Source organism: Palaemon carinicauda, chromosome 24 (genome assembly GCF_036898095.1).
Source record: "Palaemon carinicauda isolate YSFRI2023 chromosome 24, ASM3689809v2, whole genome shotgun sequence".
Taxonomy (NCBI): domain Eukaryota; kingdom Metazoa; phylum Arthropoda; class Malacostraca; order Decapoda; family Palaemonidae; genus Palaemon; species Palaemon carinicauda.
The window spans coordinates 17042460-17052459 of record NC_090748.1 but is presented as its reverse complement, the minus strand read 5'-3'; the positions used below and the strand labels follow the sequence as shown (position 1 = coordinate 17052459).

General features: G+C 34.5%; 1 protein-coding gene across 3 annotated transcripts in view; it reads left to right on the top strand.

The window, feature by feature from the left end:
• The window catches only part of LOC137618105 (dopamine receptor 1-like), a 716045-nt gene that overhangs the window by 311796 nt on the left and 394249 nt on the right, over window positions 1–10000 (top strand). The gene's annotated exons all lie outside the window — the stretch shown is intronic.

Here is a 10000-nt window from a genome sequence, read left to right as displayed (position 1 = left end):
GAGACCCAAATTGAAATAATGATATTCATGGCATGGATAACACTTGGTAAACCAAATAAGATTATGAAAACAAAATGCCACTTTCTCTAAAAAGAAAAGTATTTAATCAGATGGTCCTATCAATATTAACTAATGCATCAGAAACTTGGAGCCTTACTAAAGCCTTAGAACATAAGGTAGCTACTGCTCAAAGAGATATGAAAAGAATAATACCGGGAATAACACTAAGAACCAGAAAAGGAGCAATATGGACACGAAATCAAACTAAAGTAGCTGTGACGGGCCGAGAGAGGAGTTGTGAAATCGAAGGCAGATTGGAAACGACTGAGCTATATTATTATAGAACACTCTCCTTTATATACAAAACGGCAAGGCAACAGGACATGGCATGTTCGAGAGACAGACAAAGTTCAGAAGAAAACCGGAGACATGATCATTCAGGTTCTTTTTAGTGCGAGGGAAGAGCGCAGATACAAGCATAATATATACAATAGGAATTATGTACAATTGTGTGACACACGGTTGATACATGGCTCCCACCCCCCCCTAAAAATGACATACTGTACATGTTAAATAGGGCGCCCTGATCTAGAGAGGCGAACTGTAGGCGGGTCATCTGGCAGAAGATAAGCAGGTTTTAGACGGTCAATGGAGACCCAGTCTTCTTTGCCCCGAATGTTTAGGAGGAATGCTTTCGGACTGCGTCGGATCACAAGGAAAGGTCCCGTGTAAGGGGGCGTTAACGGTGGCTTGCTGGTGTCGTTGCGCAGGAAGACGTGCGTTGCAGAGTGCAAGTCCGTTGGTATGTGATGCTTCGCTGGGGGCTTGCAAGTCTGGCGGCACGGAGTAAATTTTCCCACGACGTGACGTATGCGCTTGAGATCGTCGGAGGAGGTTGTAGAAGGAAAAAACTCGGCAGGGACGACCAACGGGTCGCCATACACCATTTCGGCTGCCGAGACGTCGAGGGCGTCTTTAGGAGTGGTCCTTAGTCCAAGGAGGACCCAGGGAAGCTGAGTAAACCAGTTGCAATCCTTGCAGCGGGACATCAAAGCTGCTTTGAGGGTGCGATGAAAACGTTCAACCATTCCATTGGCAGCGGGGTTGTAGGCCGTTGTCTGATGTAGGGTGATGCCCAGGAGATTCGCTAATGACGTCCATAATTGAGAGGTGAAAGTGGTTCCCCTGTCAGAAGTAATATGCTCAGGGATACCGAATCTTGAAATCCATCCAGAGAGTAAGGCAGATGTACATGAGGCGGACGTTGCAGTTTCCATGGGAATGGCTTCAGGCCAACGAGTGGAGCGGTCGATGACGGTAAACAGGTAACGATGTCCTTGTGATGTGGGTAGGGGGCCTACAACGTCGACGTGAATGTGTGCGAAACGACGCTGAGGTTGAGGAAAGGTGCCCACTCCTGAATCCGTTTGTCGATGTACTTTGGAAGTTTGGCAAGAAGTACAGGCACGGACCCAATCCTTAGCATCCTTAGAAATGCCGTGCCAAATGAACTTTGCCTTCAGCAGCTGTGCAGTAGAACGGCACGAGGGATGTGAAAGGCCGTGGATGAAATCAAACACCTGATTGGAAACGACTGAGCTATATTATTATAGAACACTCTCCTTTATATACAAAACGGCAAGGCAACAGGACAGGGCATGTTCGAGAGACAGACAAAGTTCAGAGGAAAACCGGAGACATGATCATTCAGGTTCTTTTTAGTGCGAGGGAAGAGCGCAGATACAAGCATAATATATACAATAGGAATTATGTACAATTGTGTGACACACGGTTGGTACATAGCGGATATTCGGAAAACTATAAGAAAAAGAAATGCACATGGGCAGGATATATAATGAAAATGACAGACAATAGATGGACATAAGAATAACAGAATGTGTTCTAATGGATTATTGATAAAGCAGGGAAAGGATGAAAAGACGATGGATTGGCGAAATAAAAAAAAGTCTGCGGGTGGGGATAGGCACAGAAAGAAAATAAACTGACGCCAGGGGATGGACATGCCTGAGGCCGTTGTTCTGCATTGGACTAGTAACGGCTAGTTGAGATACTACCGCTAGAAAGTTATAGGGTCCTTTGACTGGCCAGACAGTACTACATTGAATCCTTCTCTCTGGTTACGGTTCTTTCCCTTTGCCTACACATACACCGAATAGTCTGGCCTATTCTTTACATATTATCCTCTGTCCTCATACAACTGACAACACTGTGATTATCAAACAATTCTTCTTCACCCAAGGGGTTAATTACTGCACTGTAATGGTTCAGTGGCTACTCTCCTCTCGGTAAGGGTAAAATAGACTCTCTAGCTATGGTAAGCAGCTCTTCTAGGAGAATGACACTCCAAAATCAAACCATTGTTCTCTAGTCTTGGGTAGTGTCATAGCCTCCGTACCATGGTCTTCCACTGTCGTAGGTTAGAGTTCCCTTGCTTGAGGGTACACTCGAGCATACTATTCTATCTAATTTCTCTTCCTCTTGTTTTGTTGAAGTATTTATAGTTTATTTAGGAAATATTTATTTTAATGTTGTTACTGCTCTTGAAATATTTTCTTTTTCCTTGCTTTCTTTCCTCACTGGGCTATCTTCCCTGTTGGGGCCCCTGGGCTTATAGCATCCTGCTTTTCCAACTAGGTTTGTAGCTCAGCAATTAATAATGATAATATATATATATATATATATATATATATATATATACATGTGTGTATATATATATATATATATATATATATATATATATATATATATATATATATATATATATATGCGTGCGTGCGTGTGGGTGTGTGTGTGTATATATACATACATACATACATATATACATATATATATATATATATATATATATATGTGTATATACAAACAAGTGCGTTCATGTGTTCATGCAAGTGATAGCATGTATTAGGTCATACTCATTGACAATGCAAACTCAATTTCTTCGAGTCAATTAAACACGTATTGGTATTGACAGCAAATAAAGTGCCGAGAATACGTTACTCTTCGCTTTGAGATGATATTAATCATGTTTTTCCTGTTGTGTTAAATATGCTCCAACATCGTCCATCATAACCTTTCCAAAAGCATTATCTGTTACATTGATTGGTAAGTGTCATCACCTCCCACCAACAGCTGTCCTTATCAGTACATTAATATTTTCATTTTCTACATTTGCTTCATTACCTTCTTCAAGATCTGATTATCGATAAGCATCAATTTCCATTATCTTCATTTTACTGACTGGTCATTCCGTACCTCGTTATATGCATCTAAGCACCCGGTGTAATTAATTTGATTATCTCTTCGAGTTTCTCAACCTCGAACACACTCGGAGAATTGTGGTAACTTGAAGTCACTCGAAGTCGAACATAACAATAGTTACCACTCGGAACCTTCTGGTTCAGTAATGTCGATGTGATAGATTGTGGTGAGGTGTTTGTGAGATGGCTGTCGTTTCCGACGTTATGGAAATGTTAAAGTTCCTAAATCCTGCAGATTTTCGTCTGATGATGTCAGAAGGCTGATATTGGGACATTATTGATGCCTACAGCAATTTACTATACTTGCTAATGTTATCCTCATTGTAAATATAGTCAACATTATATTTGTTTTCTATTACATAATTCTTTGTATGGACACAAGTACATGCAAATAATATATGGTCTAAAATGGTATACAACGATCCTATGAGTCCTCTTTAACCCCTGGAAAGAGAAATCAACCTAAAGGAAGCCGACGCTGGGTACTGCTGCCATCAATGTGCATTCTCCCTCAAAAGAGGATAGTTTCGAACTTTCGACATGCCGGCTAGCAGTTAAGTTAGTCTTTTTGCAACATCATCCATAACGCCTTGCTAAGGAAAAAAGATTAAACATTACCAAAATGTTCTTATTCACCTAATTATATATATATATATATATATATATATATATATATATATATATATATATATATATTTATATATATATATATATATATATATATATATATATATATATGTATATGTATGTTTGTAGATATATATATATATATATATATATATATATATATATATATATATATATATATATATACACAAACACACACACACACACACACACACATATATATATATATATATATATATATATATATATATGTGTGTGTGTGTGTGTGTGTGCGTGTGTGAGTGTATGTAGGTTCAAATATCAGAAATAATGCTGACAAGTTAGAAAGCCAGTGCAGTTAAGGGCGGAAAAGATACTACCAAAACCCGTAAATCATGACTTCATGGGGTTTTCAATAGTAACCCATTCTTCTGAGTGGAAACAATTCCATCATTATATTCTCTCACTGAGATATCAGGAGTTTAAGGGTAATCCTTCTTTACATATTACTGGCGAATTCAAGATTATCCACCATTACTGCCCAAAGGTGAGTTTCTAAGATGTGGATATTTAGGACTGTTTTGTCATAAATAGACGTGACTTTCATGCATTGAAACATCAAGCCACGAATGAAGTATATTATTAAACTTGACATCTGGTGTACATATCCACTGGAAAAGTGTTCTCGTAACTCATATTATGTATCACCAACTCTTCCGCGATTTACATCGTATTAAAACATACCATGATTATTGAGCCGCGAATTCTTTGTTCATAATTAGGTGGCTATCTATTTCTTCTTTAGTTATTAATCTGCTCTCGATGTTTCTTTATATTTATCCTATTAATGTTTACATTCCTTTCTTTTGTTATTACTATTTTTCCCGTTTATATTCTTTTTTTCTGGAAAAAAAGATTCGCCTTGTACTTTTCACATTAATTCTTACACTGTTATAATAACCCAATTTCAATCGTAAATTCTCTGAAAGAAAATATTGTTCTCAGACGTATTTTAGTAAAATACAAGCGACCGTAATTTATACATGTGACATCACTCCTTTACGTCACTATATCGGTTTTTAAAACGATAAATGCCTGGCAACATTTATTTCAGGATTTTTACCGTTTTTTCCTCAATTTTTAACAGTGCAAGTTAGATAGTTTGTTCACTCCTTTTTTTTATATTGTAATCCACGTGGAGCGAGCGACTCACAAATCAAGAGGAATGTTCTATCTACGTTTTCTTTAACACAGTAACCGTCATCGGACTCCACGTCAAAAAGTCGTTAAATGTAACAAGCTTATTTTCAACATCATTATCCTTTCATGTTCAGTTATCTAATCTAATACCAATGTCAATGTTATCGACAAAAACCATTGAACATAGACATGCGATTGTCACCTTTATGTGCCCCTTTTGGGAGCTTTTAAATAACCTGCGTTGTCTCTGAATAACGATAATTGTTTGGGAGCTGTCTTTGTTTTAATTCCCCCTTTGCTGTAGTCACAAGATTATATAGATTTTTTAATAATAATCTTTTCAACAATGCTTTCTATTCACATTGCTTTCTTTGGTTCTTGCGGCTTTTAAATCCATTCCATAAACTTTGTTAAAGGAGACTCCACTCACCGACTGGAAACAACATCCTTAGTTAATCTGTGAGTAATTTGCCCCTGACCTTTTACGACTATTCCCCGTTGTTAAATGCCGTAAAATAATCTCAATTCTAAATGTATATTTATCGTTTCATAACCCTTTTCCTTTATCTGAAATTTTAAAGAAAGTTATCATACACACTGTTGATACTACGAGTTTGAAAACTTTTCAAATCTTTATTAGCTGTCATGTAGAGGACTCAATAATTCTTCGCTTAGTTTTTTTTTTTTTTTTTTTTTTTTTAATCGAGTTAGTCAGTGATAAAGAAAGATCAACACTTTCATAAGCAATTCAAAAGAGAATATTCTTTCGACGACATTTGATTGATCACGAGCTTTGTATCTACACTGATTCAGGATCTTTTTCTCATAAATATTTTTTCATCAAGAGGATCATGGGTATACATATATCATCCTTTGTGATCACCATTTTGACTCTATATAACCGATATTTTGAAATATTCAAATATTCCGTTCTTACGCAAAATTTTTAAATTTTCACTGATTTTTACAAAATCTTTATTTTTTGCAAACTTTCTAATCTTAAGTATTTCTTCAAATCGTCAAAATTTCCTGTATGTTTTTTTGTTTCGAATTTTCATTTTTATCTCTTCAAATCTTTAATTCTTCATTAATTTCATAAAAATTTTAAATCTTAATAGATTTTTTTTTCAAACCTCAACTCTATTTTTCAAACTTTCAAATTTCCATTTATTTTTTCAAACCGTCAAATCAATATTGTTTCAAACACTAATTTTCATTGCTTTACTCAAAACTTCAGATCCACAACATCAAATCTACGTATTCATCAAATCTTTTAAATTTCACTGATTTTATCCAAGCATCGTTTTTATTTTTTCAAGTGTTCTAATTTTCATTTACATCTTCAAGCCTTCAAATCTCCATATATTTTTAAGATTATCAAATCTTCAATTATTTCTTTTAACCAAAATTTGATTAATTTTCTTTTGAAAAATCTTTTTTTTTTCTTCCTTTTCTACCAAGGAATTTATCAAGTGAAATAAAAGTACACTGTGCTTATTTTCATTATCTTTCTTTTAGGCAATTATATGAAGATATATTTTTTTTAATTTGGATTTTCCGATATGTATCAATACACAAAAACAAAAAAACAAAAATAGAAAAAAATAAAGCTCATTCCTTATGGGATTATTTTTGTTTACAATTTCGCAACTCTCTATATCGAGATCTGTCATTTGATACATTGGACAGAACAATATTCCATATTTCCACTTCCCGTTTTATTGAAGAATTTAACAGACGGAATTTAATATGATATCTATTCCTGGCAACAGACTCTCTCTCTCTCTCTCTCTCTCTCTCTCTCTCTCTCTCTCTCTCTCTCTCTCTCTCTCTCTGTTCTTATTAGGGAAACAGTGGATGTAATTGAGACTTTGGATATGAAATCCTCTCTGTCTTTAACTTCTTATCCCTAATATATTTTTGCTCTCTCTCTCTCTCTCTCTCTCTCTCTCTCTCTCTCTCTCTCTCTCTCTCTCTCTGGAAGAAGTATTGAACAATGAAATTGATATGTATATATATAAATATATATATATATATATATATATATATATATATATATATATATATATATATACATATATATATATATATATATATATATATATATATGTGTGTGTGTGTATATATATACATATATATATATATATATATATATATATATATATATATATATGTGTGTGTGTATATATATATATATATATATATATATATATATATATATATATACATATATATACATATATATATATATATATATAGATATATACATACTATATATATACATATATTTATGTATATATATATATATATATATATATATATATATATATATATATATTTATATATATATATATTTTTTTTTCCTCTCTCAGCATTGAATTAAGATCTTGGTTCAACAAACGTTCGAATACTTGACCCTTATTACGAACATTATTTGAACTATCATTATTGTGTCCTCAAACATCATTTGTCATCTCAGAGAATGACACAATATCAGTTTCCTGCGTAGGAGGGTATGCATAAGAAAAGGTGTGCAAACGCATGCCTGTGTTTGTCCCTCCCACGCATACAGCGTGTGTGTGCCCTTGTGATTTCTATAGAGTATAGACGAACACACACACTGTCCATAATGTCTAGTGACGTTGATGTCACGCGAAGTTTTCCTTATGCTTTCATGGCTACGATGTCCTCTCCCATAAATCCTCTTTCTGTCATCATTAGTGGCCTCCTGCTATCGATTTTACCAGCTGCTTTGTCTCATTTTCTCTGCCTCATTCATTTTGCGTCCTTTTGTTTGCTAGCTGGCCCGGTACTATTATTTGGTAACTCTCTCTCTCTCTCTCTCTCTCTCTCTCTCTCTCTCTCTCTCTCTCTCTCTCTCTCTCTCTCTCTCTCTCTCTCTCTCTCCTAGAAAGAATAATTATTTCTTCTCATTAATGCCATTGACTTTTCCACAAGAGAGAGAGAGAGAGAGAGAGAGAGAGAGAGAGAGAGAGAGAGAGCGGGGTGTCAACAGTATACATATATATATATATATATATATATATATATATATATATATATATATATATATATATATATATATATGTATATATACATGCGTGTGTGTGTGTATGTGTGTTTATGTACAGTATATAGCCTATATATAAATATATATACACTACCTAGAGAGTTATAGGCTCTTTTGACTGGCCAGACGGTACTACAATGGCTCCTTCTCTCTGGTTACGGTTCATTTTCCCGTTTGCCTACGCATACACACACACATACACACACGCACACTGAATAGCCTAGCCTATTTTTTTTACATATTCTCCTCTGTCCTCATACACCTGACAACTCTGAGATTACCAAACAATTCTTCTTCAAGAGGTTACTGAACTGTAATTGTACAGTGGCTACTTTCCTCATGATAAGGGTAGATGAGACTCTTCAGCTATGGTAAGCAGCACTTCTAGAAAAAGGACACTCCAAAATCAATTCATTGTTCTCTAGTCTTGGGTGGTGCCATAGCCTCTGTGCCGTGGTCTTCCACTGTCTTGGGTTAGAGTTCTCTTGCTTGAGCGTACACTGAGGCACACTATTCTATCTTATTTCCCTTGTTTTTTTTTTATTTCTTTATTTTCTGTAAGAGATATTTATTTTAATGTTTTCACTCTTCCTGAAATATTTTATTTTTCCTTGTTTCTTCAATCACTGGGCCATTTTCCCTGTTGAAGCCTCTAGGCTTAGAGAATCCTGCTTTTACAACTAGAATTATAGCTTAGCAGGTAAAAATAATGATAGTAATAATAATAATAATAATAATAATAATAATAATAATAATAATAATAATAATAATAATTATAATAATAATGATAATAATAATAATAATAATATATACATACACACACACACACACTCATACACACACACACACACATATATATACATATATATATATATATATATATATATATATATATATATATATATATATATATATATATATATATATATATATTACGAACATATATCAGTCAGCTGGTAGTGAAGTCCGGGAACACGCTGTTACAAGGAGATAGCCAATGGATATTAATAATACTCGCGATACTATAAAATGGAAACAGACAGAGAAATTGATTGTTGAATGTTTTCGAGGAAGTAATGAAAATTACAAGGTAGAGCATGATAAATATTCCACTATTGATAGTGAGGTCAAAAGAAAAGCTAGGAATGACTGAGAGAATATTTAGACAGTAAAGCAGATGAGGCTGACAAAGCTATGAATTCAGGGATTGGCTACGGTGTGAGAATCGCTTATAGAGTTATTATTGAAATCTCGACTAGGGAAAAGAAACAAAAAGCATATACCCATCAAAAAGAGAGATGGATCTGTTTTAACAACAAAGGATGAAGAAAGAAAAAGTTAGATGGAACACTTTAGTGATGTCATGAATAGGAGATACGAAGGTATTAAACGTGATTGATACCAAATTTTCATTTAAAGGCATATTGTACAGAAATACGTAGAATATAGAAATCCCTTTTTGATGGCATTTATGGGCTATGAAAATGCTTTTAATAGCGTACACCAGACAATTTTGTGTAGATTCCTGCGTAATTGTGGAATTCCTCTTAAATATGTAAATTTGATTAGGTCTGTTCAGAAGGAATACAAGGGCAAAGTTAATGTTGATGGAGTCTTATCAAATAAATTTCCAGTGAAGATTGGAGTACTCCAAGGAAATTTGTTGTCACCTTTGTTTTTCATCCTCTTCATGGATTTTGTAATGCGTAGAACAGTCGGAGTTGGTGAAGAAGGATTGGATTGAATTTGTAATAGAAAATTAGCAGACCTAGAGTTTTCTGAAGATGCTCTCCTTATTAGCAGAACACAATAGGATTTGCAATGCTTGTTGACCAGAATGCATGAA